The sequence below is a fragment of the Stegostoma tigrinum genome, chromosome 29, assembly GCF_030684315.1.
Source record: "Stegostoma tigrinum isolate sSteTig4 chromosome 29, sSteTig4.hap1, whole genome shotgun sequence".
Lineage (NCBI taxonomy): Eukaryota > Metazoa > Chordata > Chondrichthyes > Orectolobiformes > Stegostomatidae > Stegostoma > Stegostoma tigrinum.
Window position 1 is genome coordinate 38,240,231 of NC_081382.1, and position 21,357 is coordinate 38,261,587.

At 38.8% G+C, this 21,357-nt stretch overlaps 1 protein-coding gene across 2 annotated transcripts in view; it reads right to left on the reverse strand.

The window, feature by feature from the left end:
- LOC125465503 (nucleus accumbens-associated protein 2-like) overlaps positions 1-20,673 on the reverse strand; it is a 96,221-nt gene extending 75,548 nt beyond the window's left edge. Inside the window, exons 1-2 of one of the 2 annotated variants that reach the window (XM_048559106.2) lie at positions 20,559-20,673; positions 9,766-9,839 (exon numbers count right to left, since the gene is read on the reverse strand). The gene's annotated coding sequence lies outside the window, so the exon portion shown is untranslated. Of the gene's footprint in view, positions 1-9,765; positions 9,840-20,036; positions 20,361-20,558 lie in introns of those variants that run through there. The other variant, XM_048559107.2, reaches the window with a different exon arrangement.
- Between the last annotated feature and the right edge of the window lie 684 nt (positions 20,674-21,357).

Sequence of the window (21,357 nt, forward strand, 5' to 3'; positions counted from 1 at the left end):
TCTATCCTGGGTCTCCTGTGGTGTCACAACGACGCTACCCACAAACTGGAGAACAGCACCTCACATTCCACCTCGGGAGCCTCTCGCTCAAGGGCCTAAATGTGGATTTTGCCAAAATTCAAAATCTCCCCACCCCATGACCAACCTGCCCTCTCATCCCCACCTCCCTGACCTGAGACAACCTGTCCATCTTCCCTCCCAACTCACTGACCAATCTCCACCACTGATTATCACCACCCCACCTATCTTCCCCAGCTCCACCCCTCCTCTATTTATTTCTGCACTCCCTTCCCCTTACCCATTTCTGAAGGGCCTCAACTTGAAATGTCAACTTTCGTGCTCTCTGATGCTGCCTGGCCTGTTGTATTCCTCCAGCTCCACGCTGTGTTACAACTGTAGCATTCATGACTACATTAACTTTACTGAAGTGTTTGACAAGATATCAGGTCCTTTTCGTTGTACATGTAATTGATTTGAATCTTTGAAGAGTGATAAACTGCAAACTTTGTCAATTATACCAGATTTAGAAGAGTGGCCACTGTGTGAATTAACAAGTTTTCAATTTCAGTTACAAAGTTTGGTAGGAAAAGCTGAAAATGTTCTCTTTTGAGCAAACGAGATTAAGGAGAGATTTAACAGCGCTGTAGAAAATTGTGACAGGCTTAGATAAAAGGGCAAAGAAAAGCACTCCCCATCAGATAAAAATGTTAGGACTGTGCAAAAAATAGATGTAAAGGCAAGTTGTGAAGTGGATAGAGTTTGCATAGAGATACCGATAGATTAAGTGAGTGAGCAAAATATGGGAAAATGTGAAGCTGTTCATATGGAAGGGAGACTAAAGGTACAGTGCTATTTAAAATACAGAAAAAACACAGAAAGCCCCAACAAAAATAGGCATTTAGGGGTATTTGTGCACTAAACACTAAAAAATTAGCACTAGTTCTGGTCTCCTTCTATAGGAAGGATGTTGTGAAACTAGAAAGGGTTCAGAAAAGATCTGAGGATGTGGCTTGAGTTGGAGGGTTTCAGCTATAGGGAAGCACTCTAAGTTGGGGCTTTTTCCCCTGGAGTGTTGGAGGCTGAGGGGTGACCTTTGAGGTTCATAAAATCATGAATGGCATGGATAGATTGATAGGCAAGGTTTTCCCCCCAGGATGGGAGAGTCCAAAACTAGAGGACAAAGGTTTAAGGCGAGAGGGAAAGACACAAAAGGGACAACTTTTTCATGCAGAGAAGGTGGTGCGTGCATGGAATGAGCTGCCAGAGGTGATGGAGGAGGCTGGTACGATTACAAATTTAAAAGTCATATGGATGGGTATATGAATAGGAAGGGTTTAGAAGAATCTGGGCCAAATTTTGGCAAATGGGGCCAGATGTATATAGGATATCTGGTTGACATGGCCAGTTGGACTGAAAGGTGTGCGCCCAGGCTGTATATCTCTGACTAAGGGCAGCAGATAATCAGGAAAACTAACAGAATACTGGCTCTTATTTCAAGGGTGTTGAGAAGAGTAGGGAAATCATGCAGCTACTGTACAAAATATTAGTGAAACCACATCTGGAGTTCCGTCCACTGATTTGGTCCCCGATTTACAATATCGTTACACTGGAGGGTGTTCAGAGACGGTTCAGTTGGATGATCCCCGGCACGGAAAGATCATCTTATGCAGAAAGGTTAAAGAGATTGGGGTTATTCACTGAAGTTTGAAAGAATGAGAGGTGATTTCATTGAAACGTATTGTATTCTTAAGGGGCTTGACATGGTAAATATTGAGGGGTGTTCTCCCACACAGAAGAGCCTAGGACCACAGGGCATAGTCTTAGAATTAAGGGACGTCATTTTAAGACCGAGATAAGGAGGAATGAGAGGGCGGAGTATCTTTAGAGATACTGGCACACAACTCGGAGGGCAGAGTCCTTGCATATATTAACGCAAAGATAGATTCTTGATCAGTGGGAATATCAAGGATTACAGGGATTTTGCAGGAACATGGGCGTGAGGAATGTCAGTTTGACCATGATCCTATTCAATGGCAGAGTAGTGTTGACAGGCCAAACAGCCTACTCCTATTCCAATTTCTCATTGTTTTATGGACTAGTACAGATATGATTTTGTGCAAGCAATACTGTGGTATGTGAAGAATAACTTATTTCCTGCAGTAAATATCAATGACCTGGAACTTGCTGCTCACAAGTGTAGCGCAAATAGAAACAAATTTTTAAAAAGGAAAGTGGATGGGCACTTGAAGAAAATAAATTTGCAGGATCAGAGGCATTGAGCAGGGATGTAGGAAAGACTAGACTGCTCCATAACAACCCAGCAAGGAATCAATTTTCTTCACTACTCCAGTGACAACCACACCTTTGGTTACAAAGATCCTATTCTCTGGGATTACTCGTTAAATCTTTCTGCCTCTTTCATTCTTCCTTTGTTATTCCTTAAAATTTTTCTGACCATAGAATTCTGGGCAGTGTACCAACATGGATGAAGAACTGGTTGGCATAGAGGAAACAAACAGGAAAAATGGATCTTTTTCATAGTGGGAGGCAGTAACTTGTGAGATATAGCAGGGACAATGGTTAGACCCCCAACCACTGACAATATGCATTAACGATTTTGATGTTCAAAGGGATTTGTGTGTCCTTTTCACAGCCTCAGAATAAGTAGTGTGTTATTTAGGACAGCGGCAAAACAAGTCCTTCACACAGATTATTGTAATTATCCCCCAAAGGGCTGGGGAGTACAGTCAAGACAGAGTCTATTGAGTTACAGATAGTAAAGACATCAGGGATAGTACAGAAAAATGGCATGAGGTATATCAGCCACACAATCTAGTCAAAGGGATGATGAGGTTTGGGGGGTTGAAAGAGATGCAGTGACGAATAATGCACAGTGTCAACCCAATTCTCCAAACTTTATGCTGGGAGAGAGGGGCTGGGCAAAACAGTCTCCTTTTTCCTCATCTTCCAGCCACTAGCCTCTACATTGAACAATTAACATTGTCTTTAATTACCTCCAGTATGATACCAGTATCAAAACATCACCCTTCCTGCATTCCATAAATCCAGTGTAATAGTCTAATCTGCACTATTTCCCCGAAACATCCCCATCCATTCCCACTGCCACAATCATCCCTTGGATGAAAGAACGTATACCTTTCAACTTTGAATATCGCATCACTGTTCATATTACAGCCTCTTCTACGTTCAGTAGGCCAAACAAAGACTGACTGATCACTGCTGAACATTTCCCTTCAGCCTGCAAAGATGGCTCCCAAACTCCAGTTCTTACATTTTCAATTCCAGTCAGGACTCAGTCCTGTTTACTACGCTATTCTAATTAAGCTCACTGATAACTAGAGGTACTGGGCCTTATACGTGGATTATGTATAAAGATCTCAGACTTCAGGTTGAATCTTGTTACTTGAAGCACGATGCACTGATGGAAGCATGCTTCTTTATTTTACCTCTTGGATCTTTCAATACCTCATAACCTATGTCCTAATTTGGGTCATGAAGAATAACACCTGTTTCCACAGCAGGTAAACAGCACCATCCTAGAACCAAACACATATCAGAGCCACTGTTGTCACTCCTCCAGGCATAGGTGACAATAGGATGTTGCTGTTCATTAAAACAATTCTGCCTCATCTAATCACAGGTCTCTTTTGTCTTTCCCCTAATCTAGGATTTGCTCAAAACCTGCTACATCTACAATATTATACCATTCTGCCAAAAGGTCACACACTAAGTGTTATGTTTTTCTCTTCACAGATGCTGTTTTCAGCATTTTGTTTGTATTTCAGATTTGTAGTTTTACAGTGTAATATTTAGTCTTTTAGAAAATTGAATATCATGGGATTCTTTCAATGAAATTTCGAGTACTGAAAGCCAAGCTCATCACAATAGCAAATAAAAAAATCTTAAAAACTTGTGATAGAAGCATATTGCCATAATATTGCTTGTTGGTTCAAGATACAGGCACCGAGCCAATTGAGCAAAAATTTAAATCATTTAAAACTACCATTCACCTCTCTGCTTCTGTATTAGGTTGGCCACCATATAATTGGGATTATTTAACTGAAACCATACCATGAAATCTATAACACAAAGCAGTATTTTTTAAATCCCCTTTGTGCTCCACCTGGCAGTGCCTGCTGTTTTGGCAGGAAGCAAGTAAATCAAATGGAAAAACTGGCATAATAAAGGGATTTTCTTATTCATAGCCAATTTCACACAGGGAAAATTTATACTTGATTCAGCAGTCACCATGCCAAGCAAAAAGCTTCCACTTCATGCAATTATACTTGTAATTTCCATCTTAGTCAAAATTAATAATCTTCAACACATTTCGAAATGTTTGCAGGCATTGAAATCATGAGTCATATCTCCCAGATCTGGAAAAAAAGAGACTTCTGTTCTGATAGATCAGATTAGTGGGCTCTAAGGAACTGCACTGTTAGGTAAAGAACTTAAAATTCAGTTGCCAGGTTATTAATGTATCCATACAAGTGTATCAATTGTAACTTCAACATATACTAACAGACATCCTACAGGCGTTCTAAAACATCGTACTCTTGAACAAGGGGGGCGTTGTGTGCAGTGCAATTTTTGAACACAAAATTAAACAGATCGATCCAGATAGTTCAGACTGATGTGGTAGGCATTGTTTAATATGGACAATGTGATAAGATTAGGTTGATATGCAGAAATAATACAGAAAATACCACAGACAGAATTTGTGCAATGCTGAACGATGCAAACGTCTGACTGATGGGTAGAGAAAGCAACTGAACTCAAAAGGTTTTGATGCCTAAGCAATAAGCAGAAATTAAATTGGGAGCGTTTTCATTTTGAGAAATGACAGCTCAAAATTCTAAAGTTTTTAAAGTGAGTAGAAATAATGATCAACTCATAAGGAACATGGATTAAAAAGTGTAAGGGGAAAAGTCAGCTGGTCAAATTCAACTAGCCTACTTATTGACAATGCTAGAAATGTAGGCCCCCCCCACCCACCCAATGTAAACCAGATTGCTTCAGAGTCAGTTCAGAATAGGTGATGCTTATTGAAGCAATGGGTGTTTTGGGGATGGGTACCAAAAAAATAACTGGATTTTTGTGGTGCAGTGGTAGCATCCCTACTTCTGTGCCAGAAGGTTTGAGTACAAGTCCTACCTTTTCCAGAGGGGTGACATAACATATCTGAATAGCTTAATTAAAAAAAAGTTCAACTTTTCACAGTTGGAGTGTTGCCTCTGGATAAGGATAGGAAGAGAATCCAGAAAAGGGTAGAAACTGGTACTTGTGCTGAACTGTACATTAAAAACAAGTTTTAAATCCCATTGTCATCAGCTGCCTGATTTCAGGACATTGATTCTATTAAACACTCCGAACAATGATTTTTAATGTTTAAATTTTAATTATCCAGTACTTGATTAAGCAAGAACATTACAGAGTGATATTGAGTGCTAAAAATGTTCAGTGTGTTTTGAATAAAGTACCTCAAATAAGAACATGTTGTATTCGTGACAGCTTGGCAAATGTCAAATTGACAGCCAAATAGACAGTGCTGGAAAATTCAAGACAGTCGGAGTTATTTTTGGAAAAAGAAATAATCAAGGGGTACAAGAAATAGAGAGAAATGGATCACAGAGAAAAGCTCACAAAATGATCGAATAGTCTGAATAGTTAGTTTTAGGTATTGTTCCTCAATTACCCAGGACTCATTAGAAACAATGTAAATAATAAAAATGTCACAGATAAAATATCATTAAATTCATTTCATGTGTGAAGAGGATTTGTTATGAAAGATTAGCGAAGCTTTAGGTTCTAGAGAAGAGTGGACACTTAGAAGGAGCATTTAAAAAGAAAAATGAAATTGTAAATAGCTCCAGTGAAAAGGTTTTTTGTTTGAATTACTACTTTACAGGATCAGACCTTTGTAACACAGGTAATGTGCGTGTGATCCAGGAGGACCAGGTTCAAGTTGCCTGGATGTGTGTCATTACACGTCTGAACTAGTTGATTAAAATAACTATAACTTTGCAGGATTTCAGACCATGTGAAGACCAGACCAGAGATGGACTGGATCAATCAGGGTATCATGAGCAGCAGCAATTTACAATGTGTACTCAAAAGCATTGTTGTTGCTAGGAAATCATTACACTTAAAAAGTATTTCACTAATAATGTCAAAAAGACCAATATAAATCTAAATTTATTCCCCCTAATTGATAGAGTTAAGGAAATTGAGATTTATTATCATCAAGTATACCAACGATGGAAGAGGGTATGAATGAATATTAAGATCAAATCTCATGACACACGCATGATCATAGTGTATTTAAAAGAAGCAGCATCTGACTAACTTTCAAAACCAAATAAAAATTACTATTGTAACAAAAGTCTGGACGGCAAAGCAAAAGATCTGCAAGAGATGCAATCAATGTGCTGAGTTAGTGTTTTGAGAGTAGATCAAACAAATTACTTTACCATTGTTATTCTTGTAATGTCAATGCAGTGACTTTGGATTTTATGAATGGCACAACAAAACCGGCCTAGCACTCAGGTTTAAGGAAGACTACTAGACTCTACCGGTGGGATTTGAGACAACAAAACACCATTGTGAGTAAGTTCATATTTGATCTGGATTAAAGTTGAAACTGCATGCAAATATTATTTAGATGGGTGTACATTTCACTGGATGAGACACTGAAGATGGCTCCTAAAACAAGCTGAAGAATGTGTTTTGGAGGTTTGATTACCCAAATTGCAAATGAAACCTACTTACACGTAAAGAGTCACACTGAACTCAGAGCATCAACTTTTTCTCTCTTCACAGTTTATGCCTGCTAAGTTTCTCCAGCTTGTTTTTACACCAGGCTGGTGGTTTGTTTTTCCTGATATAGATCACAATTTTTCATTCTGTCCATACTTCAGGCTAGAGAAATGAACAGTCATTTCCAGAGCTAATTCTGCCTCCATAAAAGTGTGCAATGTTGTTTTATTGGCAACCCACACATACAGATACAGGGACACACTACATATGTTTCCATATGCAAAGCCCTACAGATGCAATCCATCCAAAGGCTTTAATTACATTTAAAATAACATAGCTGCAGAGCCAGATTTGCCTACAGTAGAATAGGTGCAGCAGCTGGCACCATGCCATCAAACTCCAAGCTCAGTTATGGTCTATTCATTGTCTGCAAGAAGAAAAGACTCAAAACAAATTACACAATTATTCATGAACTAAGCGCTTTTTCCAAACTATAAACTTACATAGAAGGTCCAAAAGCACTGTCACACCTAAAAAGAGACAAGTTTAACAGCTAGATAAAGTAGCAGCTACATATAGCAGCAGATGACACTATGACGTCTACAGTTTGCACAAGGAAGGAAAGATTGAGAAGGCAAAAAAACGACCCCACTATTCAGATTTTGATAAAAGCATGTCAAATTTGATTTCAATTAGCGAACATTTTAATTTAAAAAGTAAGTTACAAATTTTTCATTTAATACCAAATATAAAAATATAGATTGCATGAAGTATTACCCTCAATGTTATGCAGGAGCTGCCAAAGCATTTGTAATGAAATGGAATGTATTTTACAGGCTCAAGTTGTACTGAAGATTTCCGGGTGACTCATGGTACTCCCTCCAGAAACTACGCACACTTACACTCTTGAAATGGTTTCTGGAAATGCAAACTTAAGTTTCAAAAGACACATTCTGACAAAGCTTTTCAACTTCCAATCCACAAAAATACCAAAGGAAAGGTGGCGGGGGGGGGGGGGGGGGGAGAGTCAACATTTATACTGCTTGAGACAGAGTACTGACTGATAGAGACAGTGTTATGAAGAATGCACCCGTTAAATAACTGACAGTTAACTGCCAAGCATCAAGTTTTAAACATGGCAGGTTGACTGACTGACTGATCATGGCACTTCCTTGAGAAATGAACCAGGTAATGGTTGTCAGCTGGTCTGTTGTGGTGAAATAGGCAGTGTTTGCATGTGTTCTGTCTGTAACATATATGTTCAGTATGTCTCGTAAATTGTCATGATAAGTGCAAGATGAAAAGCTTCAACAATTTTGTTTTTACCCCCTGAATAAGGCTTAGATTCAAACTGCTATTCACCTTAATAGAACACTGGAAATAGATTACTTTGCTATCAGCACTGGCTAGATCAATGCTGAACCAAAAACAGCCACTTCCATTACCCAAGGACTCAGTTTTCAAACTTGTATTGAAGCAAAAGGGACATACAATACAATGGTCGAAATTTATCATGATTTCGTTGTCATTAAGATTTAATAGCTCTGGCTATTTAAACTCTGGCTGTGGCAAAGTTGTCAGCATTCACACAGCCAAAACAGGAAATCGAACTGAAGAATGTACATAAATCAAAAGCTGTGGACTTATAACTTCAGATTAACCAAACATGTGCGCATTTGCCATGACTATGCTAACCACCAGGAGTGGAGTTAGACCACATAAGAACGTGAAATCACAGGAAAGCCATCATTCAACACAGATCCCTCTGAAAAGATGCTCAAATCCTGCAAATATGACTGAACCTTTGATAGTTAAAACTGCTGTCAATTGGAGAGAAGGTGACGTTGATACAGCATGTGAAAAGCTATGCTATAAGGCGGAAGAAACTTACTTGCCGCCCAACTCTGCCAAACACCAGCAGTGTTTGACTGCACTGTTGACGTGGCACGTGGTGCTACGCTCGTCTGAAGATAGCGTGACAGAAAGAAAAATATGAGCTTTTCTACAGCAACTCCCAACATTTTCCAATACCTTTCATTATACAAAGTCAGGCCACTGTAAGGTGTGGAGAAAATTGAAAAATGAAAAATATTTAAGCATTGATTGCAACACTGTCTCCATTTCCTTTTGGCAGCATGCTTACAGCCAAACCAGGTTAGATATTGGCTTCCTCAGCTACCAAAGTTCCTTCTAACACAAATTTGTGGGCAGGCCCCCAGTGCTTCAACTCAAATTTTCTTCAATTACTACAGCATGAATCTCTTAACAATTGCAGGGCTAAAAGAACACTAAATATCCAAATTGGGGGAACTATGGTCCAGTGAAACAGTCCAAAAATAGAATATCATTTGCCTTCCATTTAGCAGGTTGTTTGGAAAACTGGGACAGATAGTAGTCAAACTTCTACTGAAAATTTTTAATTACATCCGGTGATTAACATTCTACATTTTGCAGATCCAAACACAATCAACATTTCTTAAAGGTTACAGGTTTGCTTGCATCTCTATTGTAATGTACAAGACAAAGAAATGGCCAAATAATTGAAGACGGCATTTAGTACAGCTGATATCTGTGCCACTTCCCATTAACTCAACAACATTTTATTTACACAGATCTTGCTTGCAGTTTTTCTCTACCTGGTTGACAACTTTGCAAGTAAAAGCTGAAAAAGTCATTTTTAAAAGATTGTCCATTCCATTCTGGCCCATCCACATCCAATAAGCTGTTCTGAAAATTGTGTTCACCACTTTTTAATGGCTAGGACAGATTTCAAAGGAATGAAGAGATTCCAAGGCGTATTAGATAAGGTAATCCACTATATTTTCACCAAATCAATTTTCCCCGTCATCCAATATTAACAAATCCTTTTAAAAAAATTTCAAGATCAAAATCTTTGCCAAAAACTGATGAGCTCTGCCTTGGACTATTTCACATTTTATTGTAATTCATCTATGAGATTTTGAGGCAGACTAAGAGTGAAAACATTACCTCTGCCCTCCTTCAGAGACTTGGAATAATAAAAATCAGAAAATGCTGTAAGTCTTCAGTAAATCCATCAGCACCTGAAATGAACGAAGACAGATTTACATTTCAGTCATATTTCTACATATAATTCTGATCACAGTTTAAGAAGGGAGGAAGAAAGAACAAGGCAAATATCAAGTTCCTAAATCTGAGCAAAGATGAAACTGGCATTTGGATTGCATACAATGAACGTCATTGGACAGGCAAAATCTTCTCTCATTCACACACGCCTATACATCATAAAATTAGGTTCTATTTCAATACTGTGCATACAAATTCAATTTTAAAACTTACTTTGACTACAGTAGGAAAGATTGTGAACCTGCAGTGAAATGAAATCAGCAAAAAGACAGTTTTAAGTATATGCTACATGATTGATTTTTTTCTAAAATAAATGGCACACTAATGATTTTGACTGAACCTCTTAATTCAGCATCTCAAATTGTTCACCATAGCCACTATCAGAAGGAAGAACTACCAGGCTATCTTGACAATGGACAGTTTGAAATATTGTCACCAAATGCATACTAAAGTTGAAAATGAAAAAGAACTCCACTTTAATTGCACAGCTAGAAGTTTCTCAGAACTCAGATGCCTGCTTAAAATAATGTTGCACTCTAGCCCTGATAGCACAGAATTTCCTCAATTAGTAACCACTGATCCCAACTGACCACTATGCCCTGTAATTCCAGATTGAATCAGCGCAAAACAATTGATAACAGTAGAAAATATCTTTTAAAAACGAGAAATGGTCACCTACCATGAATTAATCAGATTTGACTTCAAAGTATACATCATTTAATTGTCCAGTGAGGCAAGTTAAATATTGCTAAGCAGTGTAGAGTTTAAATATTATTAAAAAAGAAAGCAGATGTTGTAGGTTTTCACCTTGCACTCACAGGACCAGGAGGCAAGAAACAGTCTTAAAATGGAACACCAGCACAAGAAATGGGTGCTGACTTAATGCCAACAACAGCACATTCAATGAACTGGAGAGAAAAAGAACAGAAAAAAAAAGTACATTAAATTTGGATTCTAAATGTATGGAAGATGCAGCATAAATGTGAAGATAGCAAAAACAGGAAGGCAGATTATCATGGAAGTGGCATAAAATGAGAGGGGGAAATAAATGTGCAACAAAACTTAGGTATCCTCATACACCTATCGCTGAAGGTGAGCATGCAGGTTCAGCAGATACTAAAGACAACCAATGGCACATTTGCCTCTATAGTGAGGATTAGAGTATAGGAGCAGGGACGTCTCCCTGGAATTACACAGGGCATCGGTGAGAGCACAACTAGAATAATGTGTGCAGTTTTGATCTCCTTATCCAAGGGAAGGATATTCTTCTAATAGATGGAGGCAAAGGTTTACTAAAGAACAGGCTGAATCAGTCAGGATATTAGAATCTGTGCGGGATGCTCTTTAGAGTGTTTGGTGCTGACTTGTTGGGCTAAACTGTCCAACTGAAAAATTCTGAAGAAGGGTCCAGGCCCGAAATGTCAGTTTTCCTGCTCTTAAGATGCTGCTTGGCCTGCTGTGTTATTCCAGCTCCCCACCTCGTTATCTCGGATTCTCCAGCATCTGCAGTTCCTATTATCACTGAATGGGCATACCAATAGGAAAGGTTTAGAGGGATATGAGCCAAATATTGGCAAACGGAACTAGGCAAGATTGGGATGCCTGGTCGGCGTGGATTACTTGGACCGAAGGGTCTGCTTCAGTGTTGTATGACTCTCCGAAAGCAGTAGGACTACGGAATTCGCTGCCACAGACAGGAGTGGTCAAAACTTTGTTTGATTTCAAGGAGGAATTGGAAAAAAGTACTTGGGGGTAAAGGGGTCAAAAAGGATCTAGGAGAAAAACATGAACATGCTATTGAGTTGGATAATCAGCCATGATCATAACAAACGGTAGAGCAGGCTCAAAGGGCTGACTTGTCTACTCCTACTTTCTATGCTTCTAAAACCAGATTGCATGTTTGAACTTCATCAATATATGCATTTAATATTGTATGGTTCAGATTTAAAGAGATGCAATGCTAAAATATGCAAAAGTGCTATAAGCATAAGAGTTAAAAGTATTCTAATTGAGCACAATTTCAATTGTCTAAGTATAATGACTGGGAGTTTTTACAAAGCTACCTCATGATTCCAAACAGAATCAATAGCATTTTCAAAGTCACCTTTTGGGTTTTATTAATGGATAAATATAGAATAGGTTTGAAAATTAACAAGTGATTTGGTCATTGAACATAGAACAGTACAGACCCTTCGGCCCACAATGTTGTGCCAGCCTATTACCCTATTAAGATCAAACTAACCTGCATACCCTACATTTTGCTATCCTCCGTGTGCCTATCCGAGAGTCTCTTCAAAGTCTCCAAAGTATCTGACTCCACTACCACTGCCGGCAGCGCGTTCCACACGCCCACCACTCCCTGCGTACCTCTGACATCTCCCCTATACCTTCCTCCAAATTATGGCCCCTCAATAGCCATTTCCACCCTGGGAAAAAGTCTTTGGGTATCCACTCTATGCCTCTAAAATCAATAGTTTATTATAAGTCAATTAAGTCCAAGCCAATGTGTCAATGAATGTCAGATTACAACAGTAACAACACTTCAGAAGCAAATTTTATTGGCTGGAGAGCATATTTTTCAGGAAACAGAAGTCAAGAAAGATGCTACATAACTGCAAGCTTTTTTCTTTCTTGCACTTGAGGTTTCAGCTCAGATACCTGGAATTCAGCATAATGCCAATAATTTTCCATCATGCCTTTTAACATACATGGGGCATAGTATTCTGAGCAATGCCAGCTTTTATTGAGTCATTACATACCTAAAATGAGACAATTGCAGCAATGGTGAGTAAAACATGCTGTACTGTTCACTCTTCCTACAGACATTCTTAAATAAGTTTGAAGTACATGACTCCTTCACCAAAACTGACTAAAATTTATTTTAATGCAGCATGTGTAAAATAGCAAAGCAAAATTTCTTGAAAACTGCTTATGCAAAGTTTACAGGATTAAAAAACAGAAACGAAAGTCTGTCATAGAAACACTAGCACTATAGAGCCTTCCGAGATTGGCACACATCAACACATTTTTCCTGAGCGAAGTGTTCAGCATATAAATTGCACAATCCTGTAAATGTACTGTGCAAAAAAAGTGTTTCCCAAGACCACAGAAAATGCCATTTCCCATTCCAGCCTTTACAGTTTTCAGAAATATTTTATAATAAATACGAGCTAATCAAAGTGCTCCCTCAAAACTGAACCAATACCATTATTTGACGATCACAAAATCTTGCACCTGCCTTGAATCCACATCTGCAGTCTTCAGGTGGTCAGAAACATCTAAAATTCATTAGCTTTCAAACAAAGATTGACCCTAGCCAGCACAAATACTTGTATCCCAAAAATATTTGGCCCCCTAAGCCATATAAAAAAAATCTATTAATGTAAACTTTTCCACTCATCGTTTATCTAGAATTCTTGTTTCTGCAGGAACTAGCTTACAAATCAACATCTTGCAGTCCACTTTTTATATTGCAAATATGGTGGCCAGTTCATTTTTTGGTTAACAGTAATACCCAGGTTGTTGATAGTGGACAATTCAGATAGTAATGTCATGGGAGATTTTTAATTTCCCTCTTGTTGTAGATGGCTACTTTCTAGCACTCGTGCTGACAAGTCTGAATGTTTTCCAGGCTTGCTGCAGATGGTTACAGATTGCTTTGGTATCTGAGGAGTCACAGATGTTGCTGGAGAAAGTGAACATCACACTTCTGACTTCCTGATGGAGATGTCATTGATGAAGCAGCTGCAGGGTTTGGTCTGGGACACTACCCTGAGGAATTCCTGCAACAATGGGTTTGGGTTTGAAATAACTAACCTCCAAGAGCCTCAATATTTTGTGCCAGGTTTGACTCCAACCAATGGAGAACTCTCTCCCTTCAAACTTCCAGCTACATCAATTTTAGTCTAGCTCCTTAAAGTCACAGTTAGTCAAATACTGACCTCAGTGTTTCAATGACACCCATTCACCTCAGTTCTAGAGTTAAGCTTTTTTGTCCGTGCTTGGACAAAGCGAGATCAGAAGCCGAGCAACCCCGGCAGAGTCCAAACTGAGAATCAGCTTATAGCTTTGTTAAAGGCACTTGACAGCGATGTTGATGGCACCTTCCACTGCTTTGTTGAAGGCCAAGCTGTGCTGTGAATTCTAATTAGTTTTCTGGAAAAATCACATTCTGTAATTAAGATTTTTGTTATGGGTCTTCAGCCATTTCACCGAATGGGTAGAATTCTGATAAATGAACTACTGTGATATATGTATAATTGAAATGAAAAGTTGCTTTTCTGAGTTCCCTCCCGACATTGGGTTTTAAAACCCAATCAGCAGCTCGTTTTAAAAACCAGATTAAGAAAATCACACTCCCAGCCCAACACTCACTATAAAATTTGTTCTGTCAGCATCCTCCTTGCCTCACCATTGCTGTTGTGTTGAAACAGATTCAACTGCCTCTGAGATGGAGATATTGGCTAAATTTAATTTTAAAAAAACTGTAAAGAAATGAGAGCTAAATGGCATGTCAACAAGTTAAGTGCAGGATTAAAAGGACAAATAATGGACACACACACACACACACAGTTTAACTAATAGCCATATATGAGTCTTTGTTCCACAGTGCACAACACCAGAAGTTAAACTGCTTGCAATAGTTAAAAACTTGGAGGGATCATTCTGCCATACTGTGTGTTAAAACATTTAATTAACAGTATGAACAGCAAATGGTATTTTCAGCCCACATACTGAAACCATGCTGTTACCTCGCATCAAATTTAGGAAGTTGTGAAATGACTTGAAGGCACACACTGTGCTATTTACATAGCATTGCCACTGTCCAGGCCTGTACATTTTATTTAACCTTCTATTCTAGGTCATGCAAATAAATGACTGAACAGTTAGCTTAAATCAGAAGTGAAACAGCTGTCACAGAACTCGTCACTTTATTGTCAACAAACTCGGATGATTCCCAACTGGTGGAAAGAGGCAAGACCATTTAAAACCACTGTATGAGGCAAAGATGTTACTTCCAACCCATCAGATTCACATTATTTTTAGCAAGAGTTTAAAATCTGATATTATCACAGGGCACAGTTTCATGATTACAAGGATGTTTACTGTGGAAAAAGCTCTAAGAATTTTATGAGCAATGGAGCTTTGCCAACTTATCTTTCACCTAAAGCCCAAAAGACTCCAGTAGCTGTATCCTACTTCACTGACCCCAAGATCACAAAGTATGATTCAGAAGCTCAGCTCCAACTTTAAAATACCATGCCATCAGCCTTTTAATTCATAATGTACTGGCTTCTTTCGAGACTTCTGACATTAACGTTCAGCTTTATTACAATATTCATTTTTATTTTGTCAGCATTTGTATAAAAAAAGTAAATATCAAAGTTCGTGCAAGTAATACCAACTGATGGGTAATTACTGGCTTGGACACCAGAGAAATCACCCCTGCTCTGGTTCAAAATACTGCACAGAATCTTATACAACCACACAAGATCATAAACAGGCTTTAAATGGTTCATCCAAAAGATGACACTGCTGACAGAGGAGACCAGATCAGTGAGTGATTCCGAGTGATATTGTTAGAAAAAGGATCAATTGAATGAAGATGATGATGATTGCTATGATGGCTGCCATGAACAAGTAGCTTATACCTAGTGACAATAAGTGAGGCGTGGCAAAGTTCCTGCCGGGAAGGGATGGGGAAAATGTAGAGGAAACGTGTACCCAGACAACAATAATATCAAGGCTAAGCTTTACAAATGACAGATGTCATAAGTGGTCAGATAGTCTCAGTTAACACTACTCAAGGACACATCCTCTACAGGAAAATTGAAACTGCCAACGCATGAGGCTTATTCACACATGAACATTAGATCTAGCTCTGCTAAAAATACAGATTAAATCAAATCAATACTGCATAATATTCCACACCTCATGGCAAGATTTGCACTTCTTAGAAACCCACAATCAGTCAGCACGCTCCTAGTGTAAAATATTTTAAGACTTAATGAGACCAGCAACAATTCCTTTCACAGACACAGAAACTATCTTAAAATACATTTTGTTTCTTTGTAGAAGACACAAGACTTCATTTGGAGTTTCCACATAAGTAAATGCATGGCATAAAAACCAATCCTGGCTAGTTAGTTACCAATCTGGCATATAGCTTATCTAATCCTTAGCTTCAGTATGAGAACATTAGCAACATTCACAAAAGGACACCACTTTCAATCTCTAACAATGAAGGCTTTAGAAGCTAGATAAAATTCCATGTACCAAAACATATTTGATAATCTACTGAAGGATTTATAAAATTCAAAGTTACAGTACTTAAAGACTAAGCAGCAGAACTAGTAACAATTCATTTGCTCTCTTAACACTATAAAATATTAGGGTGAAGCATATGCTTTTCCACAACTCATTGATTCGCCAAGCAGCATCATAGGAGCAGGAAGGCTGACATTTCTGGCACAGACCCTTCTCTAGGCCTGAAATATTAGCCTTCCTGCTCGGCCTGCTGTGTTCATCCAGCTCTACACCTTGTTAACTCGGATTCTCCAGCTCTTATTATCACTGGTTTACCAGATCATTTTATCAAACAATTTTCAATTACTGACTCGAAAAGGCTGTACCATTATTCCATGCTAAGGCTATACAGCAATGTGTCTCTTCTCAGTTATAGAATAGCTATCCACACTAACTGCTTTCTTTTTGTCTTTTTAAAAAGACAAAGTTGAGCAAGTATTTGGGACAGGCTAAGAGCTTGGAAAATTAGTCTTGAATAACCAGGAGTCTGCCATTTAAAAAAATATAGAATTCCTACAGGGCAGAACAGGGCATCTCACCCATCTAGTCTACACCGACCCTCTGAAGAGCGTCCTTACCCAGATACCCTCCAACAGCCCCACATTTACCCTGGCTAAACCACCTAATTTGCATATCCCTGGAGACCACTTGGAAATTTAGCACGCCAAGGCACTTAACCTCCATACCTTTGGGCTGTGGCAGGAAACCAGCGCAACTGGAGAAACCCACACAGACATGGGGAGAACATGCAAACTCCTCAGTCACCCTTTGCCAGAACTGAATGTGGGTCCCTGATACTTTTGGCGGCAGCAATGCTAACTACCATGGGGCCACCCACCATACATGCTGGACTGATAAGCAACAAATTGCCCTTTAAACTGTTCTGTATGATCTAGCAATGAAAAGACATTCCTAAACAGTCATATCACGTTCTAGTCCTTAAAATGGTCTAACCAAAATACTCAAAATGCCTAATTAGAATTTTGCACTGGCGAAGCTGAAGGAGAACAAGGGAATATGTACTGGAGTTTAGAATTACACTGCGTTTATTAGTCAGATTTTAAGAACCTCAGGATTCTTTTGCTATTAAAATCATTTTCCTTTGCCTTCTGATATAGGGTTAGTATATTTCTAGATTATCTGTTTGCAAACAGTATTGAATTGATTGCGTGAATTATAGTATTTTCCAATGCTGAGCTATAAAGTCTTTGAAACTGGAATTTGATGACAATCACAATGGCAAAAATGCTCAGCGCCACAGAACACAGTCAACTCAAAATGCCTTTCAAAACATGTACTGGGAAGTGAGTTTTGCAAATGAAAAGCTCGTAAAATGGTAAATGAATACAGGAATTACTGAGTGGGGAAAAAAACTCCAGACCATATCATTCACGATGAGACTGAGCCCGTCATCAACTACTTTATGGAAGATTCATATAAGTTGAACACACCAATGACAAGAAAAATAATAAAAAAAGGGACTGAAACTGCACTCAAGGACTTAGAAAGGGGCCAATGAGCAATAATAGACTCAGCATGTGCACAACTGAAACTAAATTATGGAAGCATCATTGAAACAGCAAAAAGATGCTCAATACCCAGCTGAAATAATACAGAACTAGTACACTGAGCAGAACATGCTCTGCAGTGACGTTACTATGCATTCAAAATCCAACTATGGAGAGAATCAAAACAAGAACAGCCCCAAATGCAGAGGGAACTATTTCTAGAAGTACAGGCATCCTTGGAAAGGCCATTACTTATTACCCATTTCTAAATGCATTTGAACAAGGTGGTATTGAGTCACTTTGAACACACTAATTTATTTAGCATTGGTATATTCAGTGTTTTAGTGGTAGTATCCCTACTTCTGGGCCAAAAAGCCTAATTCAATGCCCACCTGCTTCAGTTATGCATCATACTTCTCCGAACAGACTGATTAAAATAACCTTATAATCCTCAGAATATGTAAACGTACTTCCAGCCCCTAAATCTGATTCCATGCCAGCATTTTATGCAAGTATTTATAATGGAAAACCCCCACAGAAACATTGCATTTATAAATGGAAAGGAAAATTGCAGAGGAAATTGTGAATATTTCACAACTGAAAAACATTGCCTCACACTTTGATTTATTCAGTTAGCGTCTAAACAAATTTCCATTTTAAAAAATTAATTCTATCTTCAGGAACTGAAATTTGTACAATGCTCATAATAATACTTTCTAAACCTTCAGCAAATTTCTAATGTCTTGGCCTTTTAATAGAATTTTAAAAACTTTCGAATAATTCAGAACTTATTATTCCATTTATCCTCCTATACAAATTTTGAAGCCTTTACTTCAAACATATGAAAATACAAATTAAAGATGTTGTAAACTGCTTAGTCAGTTAAAACCCGTGATCAACATTTGGACCTGCGGTTTGTCTTAATATTTGAGAAGAAAATAAATTAATGGAATGTCCCTGAACCAATTTTAAGAGCTAAATTTTCTGGTATTAAGAAGTTGAATACTATAAAGTATGTTATTAGGTCATCTGTATTTATGGAAATCTGCTTTTTTTTTTAAACAAAGCATTTAAGTTTAAAAAACAGAACAGGCAGAACTGAGGAAGAGTGGAAATGTAGCTGAATTCGAGGCTGCACAAAATGCAGAATGTGATGCTTGATGGGCCAAATGACCTTTACTCATTTTCAACTTTTCTTACATACTTGTGTGTTTAAATAGGATTTTAAAATTAGAATTATTAAAATTAAAGTTATTCATAGGCAGTTCCATTCACTGTCTCTACCATCTTCAAACTCTAGAAGCCTGGTGACTGGACACATCTGCACGACATTTTTTTCCAGAATTCCCAGCTTCATACACATGCAAATTGATTAATCAGTCATCAGAGTCAAGAGAAATCCACTTCTGTGACCTCCAGTAATAGGTTATCCTTCCACTAGAAGGATTAGTTTCAAACCCACGGCACCATACCACAGCCACATTATTCAAATGAGAGATAATACTGGTAAATTCCAGCTAACATGGCTCTCAAGCAAATTTTGATATCATGTCACAATAAGGTTATCCAAGGTTTGTTCTCTGTCATCCACATAAGGCAACATGAAAGTCTTGGAAGTCACAGCTAGCGATGAAATGGCAGATCCATTCATTCATTTTTACACTCCAAACTGATATCAACATCTCACTGCTCCTATTTATCATTTATTCAAAAGGGGAATACACAGAGGTCATGATTATCCTACCCCAGTATAGCATTATTTTTGGACAAATTAGATTCTGGTGCATAATTTGTACACATTTGCAGAGAAATAAACCCACTACACTCATTTTAAATGAATGGAAGTAATCTACACCAGGGCAAGTGCCTATTCAAAGCGTTGTGCCACGTACTGATATCGGGTTTGTAGATACCTCAGCAATCGACTGTTGCAGGGTAACAATTAGAATGCTCTATTTACATTAGCGATACGACATAGCAGTGAACTTAAACTATTTCAATCACAAGTGACATATTGCAAAAAATCTACATAACAAACTGCGTAGGCGTCACTTTTTAAAAATCACCTCAGAACTTTCAGATTACAAAAGAGTAGTTAAAGTACGTGCACGGAAACATACACATAATTTCAACTAGATCTGCAAAAACATGAATCATTTCTAGCCCAATAAATCTCAACAAATTAAAACAATTACAGTTCTCGCATTATATCTGAAATTCCTAACGAGAGTCGGGTCCTCTTAGAAAAAAAATTGTTAGACAAGACGTGCATCAAAGGCGTGTGTCAACTGAGGCTTCCAAAAATATACTAAAGATTACTGATAAACAGAGTATACTTACAAACGTTTAACAGAATATAAAACAAAATTAGAATTTGCACTGATGGGATGATTAAGGATCCGCTCATGTATAGCGTCTGAATTGGCCTATTCCAATGGAGCAGGAAGCCACTGTGGAGGGGAATAAGAGGCAGTTTCTAAAAATGGAAAGCAACCAAGAAGGGGGCCCAGCATTCAGGGCAATTGCAAATTCCACTACACTCGATACCCCAACAGGGCTTGGAAGATGGGTGCCTATGGGTGCGCTGAAACAATTTTCAGAAAGTAAGAAAGCTCTGAAGTTTCCTATTCCCACCCTCGCTGGTTGGGAAAACTTCAGGCTTGAGGCGCCCGTCCGCGCCAGGGGTACCAGCCAGCGGAGCGCATGCGCAGTGGCGCGTCTAGTCCAGTCCCCGTCCGTCGCTAAGGCGATTGCCCCGGCAACACCCGGCCTTTAGCCTGCCCTTTCCGACCCCCACCCCATCCCAAGGAAGGGGGGGAAAAATGAACGAAATAAAACATAAACACAACGACATTCCTGTACCTGGGCGTTAACTCCATACAGCTACAACACTCTCGTTTTCCTTCCCCTCTGTCCCTCACTCTGTGACTAAGTGCAAAAGAGACCGAACGCAGCTTTCGACCGCACCGGAAATCAGCCGTCTTAGTAACGGATGTGATGTTGCCGCAAGCCGCCGATCACACGGTATCCCAGCAACAAACCCCGCCCACCTGTAAACAAACCCGGACAACTTTCTTTCCTGGCCCATTACAGCATGGAAACAGATCCTTCGGTTCAACCAGTCCACGCCGAGCATATTCCCAAATTAAACTAGTCCCACCTGCCTGCGCTTGGCCCATATCCCTCCAAACCTTTCCTTTTCATGAACTTATCCAAACGCCTTGTAAACATTGTAACTGTACCTGTATCCACCACTTCCTCTGTGATCATTCTGCACACAAGCCACTGCGCAGAAAAGTTGCCTCTCATGTCCTTTTTAAATCTTTCTCCTTTCACCTTAAAAATATACCAACTAGTATATTGAACCCTAGGGAAAAGACACTTGTCATTTACCTTATCCAAACCCCTAATAATTTTACAAACCTCTGTGAGGTCACTCCTCAAACTTTTATGCTCCAGTAAATAAAGTACCAGACCTTCCAGTCTATTTTTATCTCAAACCTTCCAATCTCGGCTACATCCTGATAAATATTTTATGAACCCTCTCCAGTTTAATAATATCCTTCGTATAACAGGATGGCCAGAACTGCGCACACAGTACTCCAGAACAGGCCTCACCAACATCTTGTACAACTTCAACACGATGTCCCAACCTCTATAT